Here is a 26,534-nt window from a genome sequence, read left to right as displayed (position 1 = left end):
CAGTATTTTATGTATAATTATTTAAAGATTTCTGCAAGTCAAATATATTACCACTTCTAGAAATACAGGGTGTAAATTTATTTTCAGTTTTAGCCATAGCTTACTTTGAGGCAACGCTTCAAAAAGTGCAGCTCTGACACTTACCCCAAAAGTCAACTTTTAGTCCTGGAACAGTAATATTAATGCCTCTCTGAGCATGTGCAAAGTGGCAGTTCCTCATGCTTTACATGAAACATTTACACAATTGACAATTAAGTGTTGTGGGGATACACCAGAACATAGGATGATGCCATACCCTGTCTATGTTAAGTCAGACCCAGTGGAGTACTGGCAAAGTAGAAGTGGGGATCGCTTCATGATAGTGGGGGTTCCCTTTTAGCCACACCTCAAAGCCACACCCCCATCCAAGCCACACCCTCAAGCCACACCCATTTCTAAGATTATGCAACCTTTGATTATATAATAAAAATGAGCTTTGTCACTTTGTTTGTCACTTTGTTTGACATGGATGCAAGATGGGAGTATCTCTTTTTCAGGTGAAACAATGACAGCTTCTAGACATTATTTCTCATTATCTTATTTATTGTGAATAAATGATTTTTTATTACATAAATATCCTTCTCTCCAGACAAAAAGATCCCAGAGTGGCTTATGTGGAATAAATAAGGTAGTTCTATCCCACAGGCTTACTATATAAAAACATGACATAGAGGAGAAAGAGACAGAGAAGGAAGAGGAAAAAAGGAAACTCAGGCACTAATTGCTCACACTTACAGAAACATATGTAGTGATAGGTTTCCAAGAGCAGCAATCTGGACTGACACTGTTTGGTTTAACTTTCTGTGGCCTCTGCAGCCACTGCAGCTGTATAACCATATGTATGGGGGATCTTCCATGAGTCCAAAGTACATAGTTTAGGGGTCCCAGTTTCTCAAAATATCCAGTAATCTTTTTATTGTTTTCTCATTGGATCCAAGCTGAACCATGCATAAAGTAGCCTAACTGAAGTAAGAGGGAAAGCATGCCACTGCAAATGCCACCAAATCCTTTGTGTGCTGTTACATGCACATGACCACTGATTAGGAAAGCACATGGGATGAGCATTTCCGTAGTGACAAATCACATGCATTGCACGCATAAAGCTTCAGGCTCATTCCTCAGATAGTCCTGAAAAAGACTCAGTTACAAACCTGGAGACAACACTGAGTTAAATGGGCCAGTGGTCTGACTAACATAGGACTTAGGAGAAGTGATTGGGAAAAGAAATGGGAAAGAGCAAAGAAGGGAAGTTCAAGGATAGGGTAAGAGGAAGTGGAGAAGATCAGTTATTCTTCAGGACAATGACCTGAAGCAGATGTGTGGTTGCAAGCAAACATGGGAGAGGCCTACAATCAGTAGTATGAACCCCACAAGAACAAATGGACAAGAAAAGAATCGCTTAATTCCACGGTAAGTTCAGTAATAGATCCTCCTGACTCTGTAACTACTTCTCTACATCAAAAATCATTAGGTAAGCATTCACTCAGCTCTTAGAGCCACTTACCTTTCTTCCTCGATGGTCATTCAATGTAACCCCGAGTCTACTTACCTGCAACATAGACCTTTGGCTAGATCCTGCAGAAACGTATTGTGTCTCCCATTGAACATCTGTCCTGGTTCTGCAGCTGCTTATTCAACACTGACCTTTTATCCAGAGCCCGGCAGCATTCTATTGCTTATCCTGGAGCTCCACTTCATGAGACGAGATCCTCATCCTACAACTATTGATCAAAATGATCCTGTTTGGCACCCAGAGTTGAAGCCTATGACACACATTTATGTGATTATACAGATGCAAACAGGACAGAGGGACACCTTTCTCTTGGCAATGGGGCCACATCTTGTGACAGATTGTCTCCAGTCCATTTGATTTGATTTTACCTCTCTTGTGCCCTCATGAGCTCATACTTTTCTTTTAATGGACCTTAACTGGAAGCACAGAATTCTGTTCCCCTATCTCTTTTTAAATCAGAATGTTACCAAACAATGATTTCCCTAGTGATGAGGGAACTTTGCTTACCCATTCATTAAAGGGAACTTTGCTTACTCATGTTATGCTTACTGCATCAGTATAATTAAACTATGTCGACCTGTGCACTAGCCTTGCTACAGTGTGCAGGTCTGGAATTAAAACTGGCCACAACTTTTACAAAGAAACATTTATAGCATGGCTTGGCTGAATGAAGCCAAAGTGTAGGAGAGTTCTCTCAATTATCTAGACTGTGCTCCTGCCCAAAACTGACTGGCATTGACTCTGTGTCTGATAGAATCTGCTCCACCATAACTACCACCCTTTTCCCATTTGATTGGTGGCCTCAGCTATTGGGCAAGGCAGTGTGTGGGAGCTGAATCAGCTTGGAAACCCAGCGGAAGGTGTTCATCATGGGCAAAAGTCATATTTTTTACCACCAGACATGGGAAAAGCATGAACATATTGGAACTGAAGTCAGCGCTGTGCTTTATTTAGAAATAACATGACCTAAACGTATTTTGTTTGGAAGTTAAGGATTTGCCCGATTTGAAAACCTTCATCCTCTGCGATTGTTACAAGCACTAGCTGTAATTAATCATTCATGTCATGAGATTATTATTTTTTTCTGATCAAGTTAAATAAGTAAGGTATTCTTGGAGCTTGGTTCAAAGACCACTCGATAGGTTTATTTCTCTGAACATCACAATGAAGGTAATTAGTATGAGATGCAGCTGCATGGCTGTCTGGCTGGAGAAGTGTTGTCTCTCATGATGTATATGTGCTGGTTGGCTGCATTCATCTCCATTTCCTGATCATCCACATCCCAGGAAACAACGGATGGAGGCCATTCCAGCTGTATGTGTAGCTCTGTAGGCTGACTGCAGTATGCTATGATTTAGATCAGTCTTCCCCAACTTGACACCATCCAGATGTTTTGGACATCTGATCACTGGCCATGGAGTTGGAGCTGATGGGAATTATTCCAAATCAACTGGAAGGCAATAGGCTGTAGGACCAGGGATGAGCAGAAAGTAGATCTCCAGATGTTTTCAGCATCAGGTCCCAACATTCCAGAATGGCCATGCTGGCAGGGGCTTCTGGAAATTGAAGCCCCAAAAACCTTTTGACCACCTCTGGTTCAGACAGAACTGGAGAGCCTGTGTATGGATAATACAGTGGGGTCTGGGAAAGGCTGACATATAGATGTCCTTATCTTGTTGAAAGAGATTGGACGGCAGGAATGTCAAAACCTCCAATTCTGGATTATCTAACTTGCTAGTCTATATATTTCCAAGAATTTGATGGCATAGCAGTTCTCTTAGCATCTTCCTCCTTTTCTTTTTCTTTTCTTTTTTTCTTTTAAAAATATTCTGCTCACCCCCTGCAGATGTGTTAGCTTTCCAGGTTGAGTTTTATTTTTAATTTCCTGCTCTTACTTCTAACAACTCTGGTTCCTGTGCATTTTTGCTCTGTTCACACTGGTATTTGCAAGTTCTTCCAATGCCACATCATCAGCAAATTTATTTAATGTGATCTTTAAACTTCTTCCCAACTGCTAATACAATTCTTAATTAAAAGCAGGCCTGACACTAATCCCGGTGGTACCTTGGACACCATTTTCTTTTCCTTTTCACTGTTAACTCCTTGTTCAACCAAAGGGAATACACAGCCTCCTGATGGACCACTTTTGGTTTGGCTAAGACATAAGCATAAGCCTTGTGCTGGTAACTGCCAGACAAATAAGTTGCAGAGACCATTTGGGTCTGTGCCAATCATCTTTCTTTTGATACAGAAGAAGCACATAAACTTAGTCCAAAGTCTCCCCCCCCCCCAGTTTAAAAGAGATCAACATTGCTGAATATAGTTTGCCAGTGTTATATAATATAATTTGGGGGCAAGAAATTGGAACTCATGTGCCCTATAATATTCTCACTCGTATGTGGATCCAAAAATCATGCATACAGATGTATCTCACCTTCCAAAATGTAAACCTGGAATCAACCAGATGTACCACAATCTTAACTCACATCTAAGGTGTGGAGCCTCCTTTGACCAAAGGGCCAAATTCACTTTAAGAGAAGGCCTCAGAGGAGGGCTGCGGCCAAAGCTGTAAAGATGTAAAGAAGGAATGCCCACAGATGTTAGCTTAAAACTCTTACTTTCAATAACTAAGTCTTAAAAGAGCATTCCAGCGTTTTAGCACTGGTTTAACATCCTTGACTGAGCCACTGCTCAGGTGGTTTCCCCTTGCACGGGTAGCACTGCGTGATGCAGGGAGCAGGCTATACTTGCTGGCCATGTCCCTTCCAACCTACACATAATGCTGGAGGTCTGAACAAAAGAGCCTGCAAGAACAAGGACCCTGGCTGTGCATAGTTCTAGTCATAAGGAAAGCCTGGATGCACAGACCCTTTTCAGATCTCCCCCCAGTACATAGATGACATTGGTTCTCCATGGGGGCCCAGTGGTAGGAGTGAAGTAGGTGCTGAGGAAAGACTCATTTATATGTATGAAGCTAATCCTGTGAGGGAATAATTTATTCTGGCTACAACACAGCCTCCATGCAACATAGCGCTGGTCTTCTGGGGGACGAGAAATGATGCTTGGACTATCTGGGTTCCTTCAAGAGATGTGCTGCTCAGCTGATCTGCTGAGAGTAGTGGGACAGCCATAATGCATTGTGCGGGTCTTATAAAGAACAGGGAAACATCCCTACTTGCCAGACCTTCTCCATATGCATAAAGGACACATGGAGGCCATGCCACAGCATCTGCTATGTTCTACAGCACACTGGTTTTCCCCAGTCCTCTTACGCACAGCCAGAAGTCTGGAAAAGAACACTTGCATCAGTCCTGCTGAACAAAGCTCCTGCCCCTTCTGAACCTCTCTTCGTGTCTCCTCATACACATGTGTTGACCTGGAGTCATGGCATTGTTTGGAGGCAGGAAGCATCTGAGCAGTCCAAGGAGCATTCCTGGTTCCTAGAAGATCTGCTGTATGCAAGCAGACTAATATATTGGCTAGGTGGGAAGGACACCTGGATCCCGCCCACGTACTGATGCATTCCCCATAGCCCTGTGCTTGTGGTACCCCAACACTATATGCTCTTATTAAAGGGAACTGGAAGCATCACCCAGCATAACAGCCTCTCTGCTTGCTTGCCAGGAAGGATTGCCTGGACTGATGTAATAGCCAGCATTTTCTTTGCTTATACTGGCAGCTGGCCCAGGCACCAGTGGTGGAAGTGGGTGTGGTGGGGCTGTGAATGAATATGCAAATAACATGAGCTCGGTGGCTGCAGCTGTGCGCTGAGAGCCAAGCGTTGTTTTGCTTTCTTCTGGTCTCCCCTCTGGCACCTAGGAAGTGCTCCGCAATATCTCGTGGTCCTTTTCCTTTGATTTGCCTGCAACTAGGTCTAGGATTACAGAAAACCAAGCAGCTTTTTCTTCAGCACTGTGATGAATATTATCTTGAACATTGTTAATAAGAAGACAAATGCCTTTTAAAAGAATGATTAGTAGAGATTAATTAGAAATAGGCGTCCTGGTTGTTTTTTGAGATTGTCCTGTGCTGCATTTCCAAATCACAAAGGATCCAGGCTGTTTCAGTTTTGTACCTCCAGTTTATTGGCAGCTAGACAAGAGGCCTCTACTTTGATTTTAATCATAGCCAGACAAGGCAAGCCCTTGGTCTTTAGATGCAATGGCAGTGGCTAGCAGAAACCCCCCACTGGGTAATTTCAAAGCAATGTACTTCACGCTGCTAACACTACAGTAAGATTCCTGTTCTAGCAGCAGCTCCAATAGCACAGAGTTCAATTTGAACCTCTCACATAAATCTACATTATGCCAATACTTTGGGAAAGCAAGCCACAAGTTGCCCACCTCAGCAGTCAGAGAGCTGTTAACAAATATTTTAACTATGATCTACATTGTCCAGGAAAAGTGGCATTAAGGATGCAGAGTTTCTTTTTAAAGAGCTCTCCCTTGTGTTACCCAGAGGCATTTTGTGGGGCGGGGGGTACAGGTTAAATTCAGAGAATTCCAAGTGTTTATTTTGGCTCTTAACAAGTTTGATTGCATTATTTAGCATGTTCTAATTTTGCTATTGAATTAAGCAATAAAAGACTGCCAGTGCTCCCTCACTCTCTCACGCAAGGGTAACTGAAGTGCAAAGAGCACAGAATATGAGCTATTAAGGCAATACTTTTGCTAGATCTCACAGATGGCAGAAAAAAATAGCAAACTGTACAAATATTCACTAAGAAGTTGGAATGGAAGCACTGTCTTTTATTTAGTATATAGTAGAATTTGCTCCTTTTTAGGCTGCAATGCTAGTCACACTTTCCTGGAAGTACTTCCCATTAAACAGAACAGGCTTAATTCTGAGTAGACATGAGAAGGGTTACATTCTAAGTGTTCCTCTTTGCAATGGGACTCCCCCCCCCCCTTTCTAATGGTCTGATCTATCAAACATTAAAATAGAAGTTTTTTCATACACATTGGTTTGGTTCCATTGAAGTCAGTAGAATTAACTCATCCTCAGCACCCACAGATGCATTTCTCTGACGACATTACCATTTGATATCAATGGGCTAACCTGAGTGTATGTGATTTCTGAAATTGCCAAGGAAAAATAAAATTAAGCCAAGTAAAAATAACTCAAAATGTAAAATTGCATCTGCTTGGAGAGAGAAATAGGGGGAAAGAGGTGAGATGTAGTTAGCAAATTGAACTTGGGTCAAGTTTATTAAATAATAACATCTGTAATGGAATGTCAGTGTAGGATGTAACTACACTTCTTCAGGCGGCTACCCTGATTGGTATTAAGTAAGCTCAGTTTGGCCTCATTGAGTATGGGCATGATTTCCCTCTCTCTCCCAGTGCCACAGCCTTCCTAATCCCAGCCTACACTGCAATGAGTGAGTCAAGTCACCTCTCAAGTGAACCATATCTTGCCTACAAGTCACAGAGCTCTGAGCAGCAGACTTCAGGATGCACCAATCATCATTAAGATGCTCACCTGTGCTATCCCTTACCTGCCCTTCCCCCACCATTTACCTGCCAAGGGAAATGTGACCAATTATCCAAACAAATCCTCCATGCCCCAGCTAACTTTCATTCAGAGTGGAGAAAAGCCAGAGCCAAAAGTTCATACCGTTTCCCAAAAGGCAATCAATAGATTCAGCACTAAGAAGAGGCAGGATGAGGATTACAAAGTGGTTAAGGGGCTCGGGGCTGGGCATGACACAAGCTGCAGTGTCTCTCCTCTCTGATGCCATGTATGAATATATATGCCCCCCAATATTAGGCAGAGTCAGTGTGGAGGAATGAGAAAATAGCTAGTTAGGACAGACCACAATAGCTGGTTGTTGAGAAAGTCAAACCAACTAAATTATTTGAACATATTGTTTGACATATTCTAGGTGCACAGGTTTCTGAACAAAACCACTGTACTTAGCTATTGCTGAAATTCTATGGAACAGTTAAGCAAAGAATTTGATTTAAAAATGGGTGCCAGTAACAGTTGGTAAATAATTGCTTAATCCAAGCAATGTTTCCCTTTTTCCTTCTCATCCACCAACACCTTTACGAATTGAAAGATTTGTACAGATGGGTCAGATAATGCTTACAACAAACCTCCAAAGCAGCATTCTCCAGACGTAGCACAGAAACAAGCATACCCACCCCACAAATTTGGGCTAACTGGACGGTACATTTCCAGTGGCTCCCCAGAGCAGTCCTCCTTTTGTCTATCAGTCATTACAGGTTTCTTCCTCCATTATCATTGCACTTCAGTAGGAAGTGCCTTTCAAAAGAGTAAAAGATGTGTCTCGCTTCACTTCATAACTCTCTTGAAAAAAATCTTCAGGAAACACGTGTAGAATTTCCACACATGTTTAAATGATCTTGATAACTCTATAATTTATCTGTCCTAGCTTTCTAGTCATAATATTTACAATCTCTGTTTATAAGTGAATTTCCATAATACTTGGTTGGCCACTGGATGAACTTCTTTCCCATCCTGATCATGGAAGGTGTTATCCTGGCAAATTGTTTTATGCTGGGCTATCATGAGTACTTCATCATTGCTATTAGCACAGGATGATGGGTCACCCAGGTGCTGCATGCCTAGCTTTCTGAGCACAGCAGGATAGTATACAGTGAATTTTATGCTGAAAAAAACCAGCAGCGCCATATGTAGCCGGACACTAATATGGACAATTCTAACAGGCACATGAGACTGATGACGGGGGTGGCATTCTAGCAATCCTGGGGCCATTATGGTGCTGTTCTGCCTTGGTAAACTATTAGAATCAGATTGGAAATGATGGTGCATAGTAAAGCCATGCATCTTTTTGCATTACATTGAGAACACTGCTCTAGTCTGCAAAGCAATTTATCTCCAATTAAGCAAGAAGGACACTTCAGCACACTTATTTGGGTGGTCTCCGAACTTTAGTTAGGATCATGTTTTGCCAGGGGTATGTGATTTTGAATTTCAGCTGCTATGGCACTAATGAATGCAAAATAACAGCTAGTTGATAAATGTGAAGCCCATGGCTACATAATTACTATATAAAACCTGAGAAATTGTTCTGCATTTTTTAAAAATATTGTTTTTAAAAAATCAGCCAGATTCCCATTAATTAGTAAAAGCAGATGTAAACAGGCAGGTTATGAAAGCCTGTTTTTAAAAATAAGAGGCAGCCGAATGAATTGACCACAGCTGGGAGCTCTGTAGAGATGGGGCAACCACTGAAAAGGTTTTGTTTCTTAAGCATGAAAAAATTCCATTCTGTTTAAGCCTGATGGGATTTTGCAGCATTTCCGTTCTAGAAAGGAGTAATGGGCTGTAACAGATGTTTATTTCTGATTGCAGAAAGGTTTTGTGATTTTTTCCTGGGTGTGCAACTCTGCCATTTGCACAACTGGTGGAACTCCCACACATTTTGAAATGTTTTTATTGGATGTCTTTTGTAACTGCATAATTGTACCATAACTGTACAGAAAGCACCATAGATAAGTTTGTGATAAGAATCAGCAGATTACAGCAAAGAAGAATTGATGAAAAAAAAGTTCACTTTGGATATGCAACAAACTCTCCTTTTTGGAGAGTTGGTAACACACACTTCAGTAGTCATTCTGACCAGGATGGCCACCTAGCACAACCAATGTCACTAGAAACTTACTGGATTAAAATTTAGGAGAGATAAAAGGCACGCAAGACATCTTGAGCGAAGATTGTTAACCTGCATCCTAATGCTTGGAGCAATGTTTGCAAAATTGCATTACATGAACTTGTGTGGCAATGGAAAAAGATGCTTTCCTTATGGAGACAACTAACGCATCCAGAAATGCACTCATAGCAGAATACTGACAAGAAATAACAACACAAGGTATCGCAAACTATGAGGAAAATGGGTCCTAAGTGTCTACTATATAGCTTAGTCACAGATAATGGTGCAAATTTAACCCAAATGAGAAGAAATCTACAAGGAAGAGAAACCTAACTTCGTAACATATTACTGCAGTGTTTATTTGATGGACCTTCTAGTCAAAGCCCTCAGTGCTCCAGAAATAAAAGCTAACATTGTGGAAATTGCAAAATGCATCCAGGAATAACTACTTTGCAGCAGCTGCTTTGAAGAACTTGGGAGGAACCAAACTAACTCTCCCACAAGGCATGAAATGGAACTCATCACTGGACTCTTTTGTGCACTAAATCAAGAATTGACCTAATCTGCTGATCTGAGAACAAAACATGGAAAAAATAAATGGCACCATTGCAGCTAAAGTTCTCAATTTTGGACTTAGGGAAAACGTGGAACACTTGCTGACTATCCTATTTCCACAGTCTTGGACAAAGTGCAGGGAAATACCATTTTTATTGCTGATGCTGTTGACATTGGATGGAATTGAATGAGATCTTAAAAAGAGAAAGCCATAAAGACAGAGTTAAATTGCAGGCATTAAAGCAAACAAATGGAACAGGCACTATCCCTAGCTCATTTTCTTGCAAATATTCTCTATACTCAGTTCCAAGGTCAGTCCTTAACCAACTCCTCTTCCTCAGCAGTTATGACATGGGCATCCATAAGTAATGCTTCAGTGCCTACTATAATAAATTCCAATGTTAAGAGTGACTCATTCAAGTAATATATGTTTAATGATGCAGTTTTGAAGAATGCTGCACCAGTGCATTGTAGGAGTCAAGCGATTTGGATTCAAAGGCTGCTGAAGTGATAATCCAGCTTTTAACGGTAGCAACATCTTCTACTGCTGTAAAAAGAGTGTTTCCTTTCTTTGGACTAGTTCATTCTAAACTGAGAAATGAGACCTGAGAAAACAGAAAAATTTGTTTTTCTTTTCCAGATTACAGACAGGAAAAAGATAAAGATAATTGACACTGAATAAGCCTAAATGTTACATTTCTCATGTTGAGTTGGCTGACATAGTCTATTTAACCTTTAGTGTTTTTAAAATAAAAATCAGGTAAAAATAAACTTGATTTCAAAATATCTGAAAAAAATAAATGTTTATTTTTTCAGAACTTTGGAAACCCATATACTTGTGGAAAATTGCCTCCTTACTATTATAGAAGCAAAACTCCACACTAGTGTTTTAGTTCCAGCATCTATCTGGAGATGGTGTTGGTTGTTCTGATAAAGTAAGCTAAGAAAGGTCTCCAAATATTAATGCTGAACCTGGTCACTGGAGGTTCTTTACTTTCTAATGCTGTCATAAATATCATTTCAGTGAGCTTTAGTTAACTCTGAGTTGTACAAAATATGTATTAAGGTTATAGAAAGGAAGAGTGCAATTTTGGGGGATCAGGGAAAAATCATGTGACTACATCAAGTGTGAGCAGTGATTTCAACTATGTTTTAAATCAAGCTGATTTAAACCAAAACCACACTGCAAGAGTGCACAGAAGTAAGCAAAACTTTAAAAAGCAGGATCTGCCAGAAAAGTCTGCAGTACAAGCTCCACTGAAACGTGTGGGCAAAGTTGTGCTCATACACAGGTCCCATTCAGTACAGAACCTTTCAGTGGAATGTGTTCAAGATATGTCCATGCTATTCTTCAGCAGACCATCCTCTGCTGAATTTTCATGATTTTGGATACTGGTCGCAACCCAGGGATGGGCAGCAATCATAAGAAAACATGGCAGGGGGACTTAGGCCAATGGAACAGCTGAGAACACTGCAAAGACGGTGGCAAGTTCAGAGGAAAGAGGGCAAGTGCTGTCATTCATGTGACTACATGATTAGTTTTGCAGGGATTCAACAAGGGATCAGCTAAGTTTGCATGAATATGTATTAGTTTTTTGTAAACTGATAGATGTTAAGTACACATCTTTGGAGTAAAATCTTTGTTTTGATGTTGTTTAGACTGAAAGAAAGTACTTAATAAATTGCACACCCACAGATAAATGTTTACCAAGTCTACTGTTCCTAAGGCTACACTAATGATAGAGGAAAGGACATTTTTCAGGAAAAGTCATACTGTGAAATCATATGTGCTTGTAAATTCAGATTCATGTTACATTTGGGTTTACAGTTGTCTATGCAATCAGTGTTCAGATTATGAGATACATTGCAATCAAAACCTTCAATAAGAATAGCAAATTCTCACCCAGAATTGATTCTCCAAACTGGATTACTGTTAGAATAAGCATGTTATTCATGCCATAAAAGCATTTTCCATTTCCATTTAAAGGGAAGTGTGTGTGTGTGTGTATGTATCTATGGGAATGGCTCACATGACACATCTGCTCTTGAAATTTTCACATGCTATTTGAATGTGATTACACTCCTTTATTGTTTGTGTTATAAAACAAAACCTAGTTTGCTTTCGCTTTTTCTCTTTGAAGTGTTGTTGGTCTATACATTAAACTTTTTAAAATTTCTCACATCTTTGTGCACTGCCTTTAAAAGCACTGATATGTGCACATGAATAGTGCAAAAAGAGCTTGGTGGGCCTTTCTTATTATGCATGAAAGCACCACTGTTTGGGTGCTCTCATGTTACTCCCAGTTCTGTCAATGGGACTTACAGAGGAGAGTTTCCTAATGGATTTTGTCCTTGCTATGGATAACTTACTCCAAGCAAATGTGCTTGGAGTGACAAAAATGGACTGGTTCATCTTTGACAGTTTAGATGAGAATTTCCCTTTCATTTAAGATCTTCTGTATATATGAGTTTTTGCAGATGCACTGTATCAAACTGCATCTTGGCAGCTGTAGCTGGGAATTGCATAATGCTGCATGATGACCTGCATCACCATGTTGTGCACCCATTCCTGATTGGTCGCTTTCATACATCCTGCCTGATAATTAAGTCTAACTTTTGTTTATCAGAAAGGAAGCAGTAGGTTGGGGTGGGGGGGGTGTTCCCAGCTCAGCTTAAATATTGCCACATTCTTGATGAGTTTATCATTACTAGCATCCCACTCCTAAGAGCGTATCTTGTTCTGAAAAGTTTAGCTAATGGCTGAATAAGCAGTGAACTACATTTGGCAAAGCCATCACTCCGCCATGCAAGATTCTTCTGTGCAAATCCCCTTTCCAATATCCCTTGCACAGGCACAGTTCAGTGCAATAAAGTATACTTTGACTTACCAAAACAGAAAAAAAGTCCTTCACACAAGGGCTAACATGGCACAATCCTATTTCTTTAAGAAAGAAAGGGGTTAGAACAAGCCTTAAATGCAAATTGTACCTGCTATGAAGCTTAAACTAGTTCCAAAATTAATAACATATTTGTCAGTCCACAGCATCACTACAAAGGTGAATGTTACAGGTGCATGAGTTTGATAAACAAGCTGACTAATTATGCATTTTAAATATTGCAAACAAAACTGGATTCTGTATGCAGCATAATAATTCTTTTAGGGTACAATCTTAGGCATGTTTAGACACACAGTTATGCATTTCCCAGCATGCACAGCCAGCATCACTTGGCTGGGGCATGCTGGGAGTTGTGGGACCTTTTTCTGTTTATGCCTAGGATTACACCCTACTTATGCAGTTTATCATGATGTTTCTTTGTTTGCCGTTTGAACACTTGCACTAAATGATAAATCAACCAGGAACCACTTCCAACAATGTCATTTAACTAAAAATATGGAGGCTCTGGGGAGGTAGTGTACATGCCTGAAAACACGGAAATTCACGTGTAACAAATATGCCCAGACCACAGCTATGGAGCTGCACAGTCCAAAAATGCCTGCTGTGTTGTCTGCACGTAGCATAATTTTGTTTTTCCACCAAAGCATAGTATGGAGTATGTGAAACATTCCAAAAGGGCGCATTGACCTCCTTCAAGATTACAGCCTCCATGACAAGATTAACCTAATAAGGCTTTTGGATTAGACATCTGATGCTTGCATGAGTTAATTATAGTAACAATGGCAATTTGATATGCATAAAGTCCTTTCTGGCAAGCAAAAGGAATTCATTATTATTTGTTTGAGCCAGTTTAGAGACTTCAGATCCATCATTCCTGAATGGAGCTATGGACTCACTGATTTCAAAGGGATTTCCTTGGAATAAAGTGAAAAGCTTGTGTCTGTACAACTTGACTCATTTCCCCTTACTATCCTAAAATCGCATAGAAAGGTATTCTGAGACTCTCCTCTCCTCTCCTCTCCTCTCCTCTCCTCTCCTCTCCTCTCCAAGGGCTGGGGCTGGGAAGAGCAATGTTAGGAGAAAATCTAACTGTGGGATCCATGATCCATGTTGCTGAGGCAACGTCCTGTAGGAGAGGATTAGGCAACTTGTGGTCCTCCAGATGTCTTGGCAATAAATTCCTGCCAACCCTGGCCAGCACAGCCACTGCTAGGGGACCTGCATGCCAAAATATCTGAAGGCACATCTGCTGCAGGATCTCATTGTACAAAACTCATGTGAGCGATAAGACATAACCAGAGCACTAGTGGTTTCCCTGGCATCTCTTCATGCATTGTGCAGCATGGAAGAACTCTATCACTCTGGCGAGTGGAGGTAAGCATGTCTCTGGCTACCACTTGCTTTGCATCCTCTTGGTCAAGTGATGTTTGGGTGCTGGCACAAAGTTATGGTAGTGTCCAAAACTGCACCAGGGATACAATGTTTCTGAGAATTAAAGCAATGCAGCTGCCTCAATCCCTCTTGCCAAGGATAGGATTGCACTTCAGACCCAAGGGTCAACCTGAGTGGCCTTCAGTTTAAGGCGAACCATAGGATTAGGCTACAAGGTAGCTTTCCATATTAAAAAAAGGTAAAGGTTTCCCCATGACATTAAAGTCCAGGGGGCAGTGTCTGACACTGGTGGGGGGGGGGTGCTCATCTCTATTTCCTAGCCGAGGGAGCCAGCGTTTGCCCGCAGACAGTCTCTGTGGTCATGTGGCCAGCATGACTAAACACCGAAGTGCACGGAACACCATTACCTTCTCACTGAAGTGGTACCTTTTTATCTACTTGCATTTATATGCTTTCGAACTGCAAGGTTGGCAGGAGCTGGGACAGAATACGGGAGCTCACGGATTCGAACTGTCGACCTTTCGATCAACCAGCCCAGTAGCTCAGCAGTTTAACCCACTGTGCCACTGCATCCCTAGCTTTACACATTACAAAATGCAATTAAAAACAGATACGCAAGTACATGTGTGTGTGTATGTTTTCCATTGTATATTGTATCATCATCAACATAATCACATTGCATTGCATCACATTTATATGCCACCTTTTTTCCTCTTGTGAGAAACCCAGGACAGCTTACATGGCTCCATTTTGTTCTCGCAACAACAACCCTGTGAAGTAGGTTGGGTTGAGAGTCTGTGACTGGTCCAGAGCCACCCAGTGAACTCCAAGGCCAAGTGGGACTAGAACCTAGGTCTTTCTTCCTGGTCCCCAGCCCAGCATTCAGTCCACCACGCCACACTGGCTATTGTGAAAGTGCAAAGCAGCTTTCTGGGCTGATCTCCCTGTGCAGCAGCCTCATCACATTCTCCACGTGTGGTCATAGTTCAGCATGTATTTGCCTGCCTTTGCATGGAGGAAACTGCTAATGACCTGAAGAGGCCTGTGCATGTGGGTATGTGAGATCACCATAGCTCAGCCCCTCTTCAAGCTGCTGTAATCATAGGAATTTCAGGATGTTCATACTTCTGGCTCAGTAGTTCCTCCTTTAAATGCAGGCCACATGTAAGATTTTGCAACCACATGTAAACGCATGCTTATAACTAGGATAGGTACCATGGGCAGGTTGCATTGATGGGCTTTGCATGGCATAACAAGCCACAGTGGGGTTTGCATGGCACAACAAGCCACAGTGGTTTTTTATTGTTGTTTGCCTGTTGTGTTATCTAAACCCAGTCTTGGTATTTCGCCATGGGTGACCAGGCAGTTCTGACAGTCCAGTGGACAGAATCATCCCAGGTCATCTAAGGCCGCTAGATTAAATGCAGGTGTGATTCATTTGACTCTAGTTCAGCAAGGCACTGGCTGATGTACTAACCTCACTTCAATGAGCGGACCTGGCTTTAAGCCAGAGAGACTAAAAAAGACTTAGATCCAAATGCTGTAGATTTCCTGCCATTTAACTTTAGCTGTTTCAATGAAGATTCACACATAAAATTAGTCTACTGAGGTTTAAAGCTCTTCTGGGAGAACCATCCTTCTTTTTTACACAAACTGTATTATCAGCCTTGGCATTATCCTATCCCTTTACCTTCAGAAAAATAAAGATGACATGGTGCTGTGGTAAGAGATTTGCTTGCAAAAACTGAATTGCCACGTGTCAGAAAGCCTCTGTGGAAAAAGAGCAAACAATGGCATTCCTCTGATTGCATCTGCTGTAGGTTCTGCTCTCCCAAAGTTTATTTTGCTGTGAATCCAAGGCTGTGCACTTGACGCATCTGTGAAACCATCATTTCTTGATGGTCTCTTGCTGTTTGTAAAAACAGATGTAAATTATGACATTTCCATTTGTACAGCTTTGGAATGCTAATAGTACAAGAGGAAAAATGGGAAGACTATGAAGATCATTCTAAGCTTTTAATTGCAAGAAGCTATTCATTGCATGAATAATTCAAGTTTTTGGTTTTGATTTTATCTCTTTAAGGGTATACCTAATTTTTAGATATTGTTGCTTAGTCGCGGATGTATTGAAGATACCTTCCATTAAGTTGGGTGGAGAGAAATGCAGCTTTCTTTGGGGAAAATTCCACAGCCATGGCTCACACCCAGTTTTAACTGTGCTTTTTTCATTGCTGGAAAGAAACATGCCTGCAATTACAAAGGTGTTAATTTCAGCATTGCCTGCTTTTTTTTTTTTCTTTTATTAGATTGGCATGAACATTTCACACTCAAGTGTGTGCTGTAATTGAAACAAACTGCAACACCTACTACTAAAAAAATGCCCTTCTTTGTAGACATTGCATGTCACCTCCATTTAAAATTCCCTAGCCACACTTCTGCCTCCCAAGCTGCCTTTGAAGGCAAATTTATGTGTTTGGAGGACAATCTGAATGCATTGGGAGCACAGTGGGAGACCGTAAACAATTGGAAACCCAACAAGACCAAGCTTTGGCATCCTTGGGTGGCAATCTAGAGAGAGAGAAAATACCTTTTTTAAAAAAAGTTGGCAGTCTACATGACAGAAACAACCCAGCATTTCCAAAATATTATATTAAAGAAGAATACATAAAACAGGATCCAGGATCTGAGATTAATTGGAAAGTTTCCTTGCAGATTGTTCTTACGTTTTATGCCTCAGAATGAAACTTAGCAACTTTGACAAGGCCAAATCCCTCAGTGGGTGTATTGTGTGGTGGCCAGAGTGACTGCATGAGGAAGCAAATACAAGAGCCAAAGGCCTGTTCAGTCTGCCTCTTCAAGGGCTGGCCGGACTCAAGTGAAAGGAACTCAACTCATAAGGTGTGTGTCCTCTTTTACCAAGAACAATGCTGAATTTTCAAGGCATCTCCTAGTTGAAGGGCTCTCCAGTCCAATTTAGAGTTAAAGAACCTACAGAAAGGAGCGCTGTACCTTGTAGTTGGACCATCAACAACACAAGGACAGTGGACTCAGCAAAGCATGCAATTCACCTAGTGACAGTCTTCCACAATATGGTGAAATGTACTTTATTTCTGTTCAAATAATAATAATGTCCCAATTTCTGTCTAGGTCTGTAAATTAATATATGTCAATTGTACATGCATTGGTGTCATCATTCATCCTCTTTCTTAGAGATTCAGATGTGGCCGAGCTACTTCATATATGCCAGTAATGGAAGGTCTTCTGTTTTGTCAGTGCTCCAGTTCTATCACCACTCTCACATCTTGGAAGATATGCATTTATCCCTCATAAGAAGCTATATTCTGGTCTGCCCAGTGTGTGGGCATTGTTTAAATCAATTAAGCAATCCTACGTACTTGGTATGCATACCTAGTACTTTAGACATTCCTTTTCCTTTAAGCAAAGGTAAGTGCTTTAATTGTTATGTATAGGTAACATTGCAAAAAATATTTTCAAGTTTGTAAAAAAATTCAGTATATATTTCTAAAAACCTAGCTGCCTTATGTTTCTTGCAAAAGGAAGAACAGTGGGGAATAAATGTAAAGTAGTGATAACAGCATGGCTTTGGACCTTCCTCAGCTACCCAGCAACCCTGGAATCCATGATCCTGAACCATCCCAAGATGTCCCTCTAGAAGAGTTATGTGTTTAGTTTCACCAAGAATAGTTAACAGGAAACTCATAGTTCTACCATCAGGTCAGTCTATTGCTTGACACAGAAATGGAAGGCATCAGAGTAGGGAATGGGTTGCATATGAGATGGTCAATTTCTCAACATTCTATCCATTACTTCCAATAATCTGTTACACTATAGAGACTAATAAGCAGAACCAAGGATGGAACAACACATCTGGAATATCTGAACAATTATTTTCTTCTTTCCTACCCAAGGTCCTTGAGCAAGTGGGCATGACCAGATCTAGGTATTCTTGGATGAAACTGATTTGCTGGATCCATTGCAGTTGTAGTTCAGGCCAAATTTTGATAGGAAGGAGATTTAGCTCAATGGCCAAGGATCTATTTTTGATGCAAAAAGTCCCAGATATGAACCTCAGTATCTCCAAGAAGTCACACTGCCAATAAAGGCACACAACTTGAGGGTACTCATGGATCCATCTGTGTCATCAGAGATAAAGGAGGCACCAAGTACCTTCTACCAACTTCAGCTGGAAACCCAGTTTTGATGCTATCTAGATGTAGATAGCCTAGCATCCACGGTGTACGCATCGGTAATCTTTAGGTTGTTTCTATTATGTGTTCTTTGCTTGTTTAGTGGTAGTTTGCTTTTATTCATATTATAGTGCTATACAAGTTTTGCTCCATTTTTCTCTCTGGTCTTCCTTACAATTCACAAGAACTCACAACCATATTTCCTTCTATTATAATACAGGTGTTTCCATTTGTGGAGCAGTTACCACAGTTAAGCAGGGGGCATGCTGCAATTTGCTAAGAATATATCCTTTAAACTGGATTCACAGTGGTTCATGGGAATTCATCCTGACACATCTTTGGTTGTAGTTTCATGAAAATTAAATAGTGACTACTTTTCTGTGAATAAAATAAACACTTGTTTTGAGAAAGGGGCCGTTTTAATATATGCTTTCATATAGCAGATCTGGTATGTTTCCATCCCCCAACATTACTGATATATGGACTTGGTTTTCATATTTTTAAGGTTTCTTTTGGATTTGATCTAATAAATGGTAAAGAAAACATTCAAATTTCCAGTGAAATTTGCTACTTATATTAAAAAGATAGATATAGGAATTATGCCTCATGTTAAATTACCTTCAGCATAAAAAAACACTTTGGTGGATTCAAAAACCAACGCGGAAGAACCTGAGAAAAATATGAATTAATGAGTACCACATTTCTGCAATACACATTTCTGCAATACAATGTTTTTGACTACTATAGGCCTATAAATAAAATATGCTGTGTGCATACTTGACACCCTCCAACTGCATAACATTAACATAAGTAGACACAGATTTCTAAGCCTTTTTATATAAAATGTGGTTAGTTCCCGCTTTCTGAACTATGTTAATGAACGCCAGAGAGACTATGGGGTGCGTTTTAAGTTTTTGTTTACCCCATCAGACACATGCTGGGAGAGCCATTAGTGCCGTTCCCATGGCAAAGTGGTTGCCACATGTACTTAAAAGGTCCACAATTGAACAATTAATCACATTTTTAAAAATTATTTGCTTTCACACATTGAACACAATAGGCCTTTGTTATATTTAATAGCTTTGGCTTGAAAGCAATGCACTAGCCACAAAAACACTGTAATGGCATACCTTTGGCCACAATAAATTGCTACATTTTTAATATGTCTGGACTGTAACAGACTCTTGATTATCTTTGCTCAAGCAAGGCTTTTGCTTGCTATTTGTGCTACGTGTGAATGTTCTTAATGCAGGATAGAAAAGCAAGAGGGGGGAACCAAAGATATGATATTTTGCATGTGATTGTTTACAATTGTTATCTACTATTATTCCACAAAAAATTCTCAAAACTGACCAACATAGCAAAACTGAGTACTGTAAGCTTTCTGGTGCAAAACATGGCATTTGTTATCACCCTCGTCCTTAAGGATCCATACAGGTTGCCAATTCTGGGCCCAATTCAAGATGTTTATCTTGCAATATCAAGCCCATTATAACCTTAGTCCTACAAGTCCAAAAGAGTACCTCTTAGGCCAGCTTGGGTGCTAAGATTAGCAGGAAGACCCTCTTATCAATACCACTGCCCTCACTAATTCACGGGGTGGAAGGGAATAAAAAGGGCTTTTCCATGGTAGCCCTAAAATGGTGGAATTCCTCTCCCTCCTGGTGCACTTTTTTTGTATACATTAAATCAGCAAGTCAAGATAAACCTCGTTATCTAGGTCTTTGGAAGTGGACGACAGATACCACACTGTGTTTTATCATTCCTGCATCAAAGCTGTCTATAGAACTGGTGTTTTGAATTCTGATGTGAACTGGTGTTTTGACCATGTAGTTTGGTTTTGTTTGTATCGTTGTATCGGTTGTGGGTTATAAAATTTAAGAGAGACATATAAATAAATAATAAAATGCCTTCACTCTAAAGGTTTCACTTCAGTTTATATTCTGCTCTTTTTCTTTGACAAAATGGCTTAGATCCACATTTAGTTAGACATGGAGTTGAAAGTCTCTCTGACTTCAGTGCATGAACCCTAAGTTTTGACCAACCTGAAGTTTTGCAAGCCTTGTTGGGCAGTTAGTATCATACAATCACTATCATTTGATGCTCAACCGGAACAAATGTTGGAGTTGCTGGAGACAGAATGGCACTCTTCAACACTCTTGCTCTTATCTCAGTGTGATCATTCGGAAATAGCTCCTATCCAACCCCAAAATGGATCACAAAACTAGGGATGGATGTGAATTTTATTTTGTAAAACTTTTCCAAAATTCACACATTTCTTCATATTTCAAACAGAGAGATTTTTAGAATTGCAAGGTAGGAGAACCTGAAAGAGTCTTGCAGCTCCGAGAGTCTGCAAACGTGTGCCTTAAAAGCTTGGATTTGAATCTAACCATGTATCCAAATGTGACATTGCTTAATTAGGGATGCCACTTCTTTTTCATGGCAGGGGACTGCTCACCACCACCAGCCTGAGGACAACTGAAGGAGGTACTGAGGGTAACTACTCAGAGGAGGGCCTTCTCTGCGGTGGCGCCCAGATTATGGAGTATGCTTCCCCAGAGAGGTCCACCTGGCACTGACTCACTACTCTTTTCGGCGCCAGGTAAAGACCTTTTTATTTACCCATCATTTCAATAATTAAATTAATATTTTTAATAAGATAATAACAATATTTTACGGTCGCATTTTCTTTCTTCTTCTTTCCCTTCTTTTCTTCTTTTAATCTGGATTAATTGTTACGGTTGAATGTTTTAATGTTTATTATTGAATATTTTAGTTGTATTTTATGAGTATTTATTGTTGTAAGTTGTCCTGAGGCTTAGTGGCGATGTGACTGGCCAAGGTAATGGGCTGGATGAGGGCCAACAAACTGAGATATTATGGGTCTCTCCTTGGTGGAAATGCCCATAGCTACTGAATTCATCCATTGTGGACAAGCAGGGATTTCATTCTAGTTTGTTTTTTATCAAAATGCATCAACATTCACCAACTTCTTCATATTTGGCATGGAAGGAATTTGATATTTTAAAAATGTGAATGTAGGAGAAAGCAGACATTTGTCAGACCAGACATCTGGCCTGGTTAACACAAGAATGTAGCCAAAGCATAGATTTTACATTTTTTAATAGATCAATTTAAACACAAACCAAATTAAGCATCAGTTGGTAAAATGTCCATCACTTTTACTGGTTGCTTTTTCTATATATCCCAATCACACATCTCCAAGAGTAACTCTTTTTTTCTCTGTCTTTATGACAACTCAGATTTAGTAGGTTCTGGATTCTCTGTCTTTCCATTGTTTGGTTGACAAATTCACATTATTATGAATCACTTAACATTTCTCAATCAAGCTAAGCAATACGACTTAATTGTTCTTCCCCTTATCAGTTCATTTTGTTGCCATTATTGTCATCATTTTCCTTCATAGATTGGAGCTGAGGAATCTTTTTGTTCTCCTTGGGCCCATGTGTGGATGGTGGGGGTGGATAAGGCAGGCTTAATTATTCTTTCCCACTGCACATTAATAAAGGTCTTAGAATGTGGGCAAAACTAGAAAACTGAGCTTAGCTGGATGTAATACCATTGATACAAAGGAAATTGGCAGATAAAAGGGTTTGAGGGACTCTAGGCCCAAGGGGGCACCTGACAGACACGGAGGGTCCAATTCTATGCCAGCATCCATGCATGGATTGTTCACAGCTTTCAAACAGGTCCTATGAAATGTTCTTTAACTTTTCCTTTCATTCAGGTACCTCTTTTTCAATCTATGTCCTTTGCAAAATGTTTCTTCCTTGCCTCTGGGATCCCTATCCATTACATTTTCTGCCCTATGTAAGATTTTAATTCCAGCCAAATTGACAACCCTGGAAGTGGAGGAAGAATATGGTGTTGTGTTTCATCTCCCCTACATCAAAGATGTCTACAGAACTGATGATTTGGATTCTGATGTGAAATGGGGTTTTGGTGGTGTAAGATTTTGTTTTGTTTTGTTGTATCCATAGATGGGCTACAAAATAGAAATAAGAAATATAAAGATTTATTTATTTATTTATTTATTTCCATTTCTATGTTACCCCGTAACCTGAAGATTCTCTGGGCAGCTTGCAAATGCTAAAACTGCATAGAATACATAGAATACAATAAAAACAATTAATAAACAGATAAAATAGATAAAACAATACAATGATAAACATTTCATAATAAAATATAGCCACACACTCCATAATAAATATAACCAATAAATTAACCAATGATTAAATTAAAATAAGTAAACAATAACAAAATATAAAAGTATTAAATTCAATTAAATTGTTAAATTAACCAAATATTTGTTTAAATAAAAAAGTTTTCATCTGGCGCCTAAAAGAAAGAAGAGTTGTTGTCAGCCATGTACAGTATCCCTGCATATAAATTCTAGCCAAATTGACAACTTTCCCTTCCATTGCAGAACTTTCCCTGGACTGTAAACTGTTAATTTCCGGAGTAACCAAACATACTGAGCCATGACTCCAATTCAGCCAATCAGAATCAGATTTGATGGCATTTGATTGGTCAGAATAGGCCTTCAGTGTGCAGTTCTTTTACAGAGAAGAATTCAAGTATTTCTGGGAACTCACATTTCCTTCTCCAGTATTCTGTGCATTTATCAATGGTTCTGGATCTCCTGGCCAATTTTAGTGATACTTTGTTTAGCAAAACCACACATTTTGATTACTCAAATGCATAGCTGTCAGCATTTTCAAAACTGGGAGAAGTGGAAATTATATAAACTCCATTTAAACTCCCCAAAGGCCAACATGCCCCCTGCCAAATCCAGTTATGCTTGTGAAAATACCAATTATTACATGCCTGAATTACAATTTTTTATCACACCATAAGCCAACTGATGTATCAGTGGAATCAATTTGGCAAAGCTTTCATAAACAGAAAAAGGAAAGCAAGAATTCAAAGTGTAGTAGCTTTTAGCATTTCTTCTAGCCAAATTGTTTCCTGTCCTAGAATATATATATATTGAAAGCAACAGCAGCATCTACAATTATATTTGTGTCGATTTAATACTATTGTGTTGGTAACATAAAAAGTAATAGCCATATTGATTTTTTCCTTGAGTCATCACCATGATCTTGATTAAAGCCAGTGTGGTGTAGTAGTTAAGATTCTTGGACTGGGAGTCAGAAGATCTGAGTTCTAGTCCCCATTCAACCATGAAGCTCATTAATTGGCTTTGGATCCATTACTGACTCTTAGCCTAATCCATCTCACAAGTTGTTATAAAGACACAATGGAGAAGAGAAGGATCAGGTAAGAAATCTTGTGGAATATGGATATAATAATAAATATATGAATAAGTATGTAAATGCATTAAATTTGACAAAAACATAACTATGATTGTGTGCTGTTTGCTTTCTGGCATTTATACATATGCTATGACTTGCATCAGGGGTCTCAAACTCAACTTACCTGGGGGCCACTGGAAGTAGAGTCTGGGTGAGGCTGGGCGCATCAAGTATTCCACCACCACGGTGGTGGTGGGCTGCTCATCCCACGTCGCTCCCGGAGGCCGGCCCGGGCGCCACTGGCGCTTTGAAGGCCGCAGGGCCCCTCCCCCATGCCCCACCCGTCCCGGCAATTGGCCTGCAGGCCACGAGTTTGAGACCCCTGACTTACATGTTTTTTATCAAAAGAGCAACTCTTGAGTTTAACTGTAGGTATCATCAGGTTGTATCTCCAGGCAGTAGGTAGCCACTTAACTATAGACAACCCTATTGTATTAACAACTCCAGGCCAACAAAGAATGGTGACTTCTGCCCTGATCTTAGAACAGACCGTCTTATGCCCTCCTTTATTGTCTAAAGCAAAACTAAAATTCTACTTGCTTTAAGAGAGGTCTGTGGATTATCTGGCCCATAGATATGGCTTATGAAAGTTCCTTTGCCAGACTGCAAGATTCTTCCCTAGGTTCCATCTCTCCTAGTAGGGAAAAGCTATCAGCAAAGGTTGAGAGAGAAGAGCTTTTCTTTGGCAAACAGTGAAAAAGCCTCCTTTTATCAGCACTCAAGGGAGAAAAGTTGCTGATCAGAGATAAAAGCATTTCTCCGCAGAACAGAAGGCATAGACCATGGCAAGAAAGCTTACAGGGGAAGAAAGATAGGAGAATGGGATTCTGCTGATCATGGACAAGCATCAGAATTTCTGAATACTCTTTCAGTGTCCTGCAGCTTCTGAAAGAACATCTTTCTAGTTCTGGAGGTAGGAAACCTAAAAATCTATAATTAGGCATACAGCTATAACACCAGGAAAATTAATTTAGTTTGAGTAAAATCCAACAAGAGTACAGTCTTTTAGGGTCATAAGCAAGGAGTATGCAAGGAAGTTATTCTTGTTGCTAAGTCCCATACTTTGCCTTTTGTTTTTCTTTTCAGAGATAAGACTACACTAGAGGCTGCAGGCAGATGCATCAGGTACTCAAAAACTTGATAATGGTGTTTAAAAAAAAACATGGAGTGTGAGGGATTGTGAATACTAGGAAAACACAGTAGGGGTTATTGAAACTCCCCAAACAACATGGTCCTGATCTGAATTGGGGCCATGTGAGCACACACAGGAGTAAACATGCTGCATAATTATTATAAAATGGAATATAAGTTCTATTGTTAAAGCCAAGCAGGTCTGGTCCTGGATGGCAGACTGCCTTGGGACCATAGTTTAGCTTCTCAGACTCAACTCTGTACGCAAACAGTAAGGTATGTAGAATATTTGCAGTTGAAGTAATACATAGAAGTCCTATTGCAAAGAAAGCAATCAGAATATTCTACCCAAACCGAAAGTCTGCTAGCACAGAAGCCCACACAGAATATCAAGTATTAGGGCTAATGGCATGCCATCTGCCTGTATGAAATTGGTTTAATTTTACACTGATTGCTTCCTTCTAGGCATGGTCTCCAATGCGATAGACAGCAACTGGCTTTGTTTATGATGGGCCTCATCTATGTTCACCCGTTTATTTGCATTTGACAGCAGGACATCAGCTCAACTGATTAACAATTGAGTTTGCTTTGTTTGTATTATGTTTGGGTTCTTTTATTGCCCTTTAGTAATAATGCCATAAAGAAAGCATCCTGTTGCTTTTTCTATTTATTTTATTAAACCTCCTCCCTTCAGGGTATTTGGCTGTTGTCATGTAGGTTTCTCTTTAATATCCCAACTTTACTTCATACTCATTCATTTCCTCTGTCCTTAACTGTTCCTCAATAAACGAAGCAAGCTACATCTTTATTGGAAGGTGCTTGCAATATTTGTGGTACACTTCAGTTCTTTAAGAGGGAATGGGTTTTAGTTCATTTGCAATTACAAAAGATCCCTGAACTTACATGCTGCGGAGATCAAATTGCTCCCCAATATTATATGTTCCTCAGTATACACCATTTGTATATGGTGAAGAGGCAAAATAGACAGTACTTTAAATTTGTGTCTAGACACTCTGTTACAGTAGGTTCAGGGAAACTGATTTGGATCGCAGCACGAATGTGTGTGTGGGTAGGGAGGCTTTCTAAGATTCAAACTGGGGCCCTAAAATTTAAGGGGCTAGTAAAAAGATGTTGCTGCTAGACAGAGATTTCAAGTAATGTCAAGTTTTATTCAATCTTTTTCAGTTAAAGAGAAAACCTAAAGACGAATGCTATAAATTCAGTGAGCCCAAATTAATTTGGACCTCCACCAACTCCCAGTGCCAGGGGTGTTTTCATGTGTAGTAATGAACACTTCATAGTGAATGTCTCTCTGCAAGTATGGTGTGGAGAGCCAGTGTGGTGTAGTGGTGAAGAGCCTGGGACTCAGAGGATCCGGGTTCTAGTCCCCGCTCAGCCATGGAGCCAGCTGCGTGACTTTGGGCCAGTCACAGACTCTCAGCCCAACCTACCTCACAGGGTTGTTGTTGTGGGGATAAGATGGAGGAGGAGAGATGATGTAAGCTGCCTTGAGCCCTTTCTAGGAAAAAGGCAGGATATAAATCGCAATATATATATAAAATTATTATTATTATTATTATTATTATTATTATTATAAGAACATTTCTATGCCACCCCTTGCCGAAGCCTCGGGGCGGCTTACAACACAATAAAATACAATACAATATAAAAATAACAATATAAAATTAAAATTAATAATATAAAATAAATAAAAAATATAAACGATATAAAAGAAGTTATAAAAGAAAAGTTATAAAAGAAAAGAAAAGAAGTCACCCTGGCCAGATAAATAAGTGAATATTGTTAACAATTAAATAAGTA

At 40.0% G+C, this 26,534-nt stretch overlaps 1 long non-coding RNA gene across 2 annotated transcripts; it reads left to right on the top strand.

Annotated features, from left to right (window-relative positions):
* On the top strand, positions 1 to 25,411 carry LOC123023853. Of its 2 annotated transcripts, XR_006414822.1 has the most exons (4): positions 1 to 1,449; positions 20,693 to 20,848; positions 24,669 to 24,707; positions 25,179 to 25,411. It is a non-coding gene; the product is annotated as an uncharacterized LOC123023853 (long non-coding RNA). The 2 variants fall into 2 exon arrangements; XR_006414821.1 differs by having other exon boundaries at positions 24,669 to 25,411.
* The last annotated feature ends 1,123 nt before the right edge of the window (positions 25,412 to 26,534 follow it).

The sequence above is a fragment of the Varanus komodoensis genome, unplaced genomic scaffold (genome assembly GCF_004798865.1).
Source record: "Varanus komodoensis strain SLA01 unplaced genomic scaffold, ASM479886v1 scaffold21, whole genome shotgun sequence".
Classification (NCBI taxonomy): Eukaryota; Metazoa; Chordata; class Lepidosauria; order Squamata; family Varanidae; genus Varanus; species Varanus komodoensis.
Note: the sequence above shows the minus strand (reverse complement) of the source record. Positions and strands in the feature narration are given on the sequence as shown.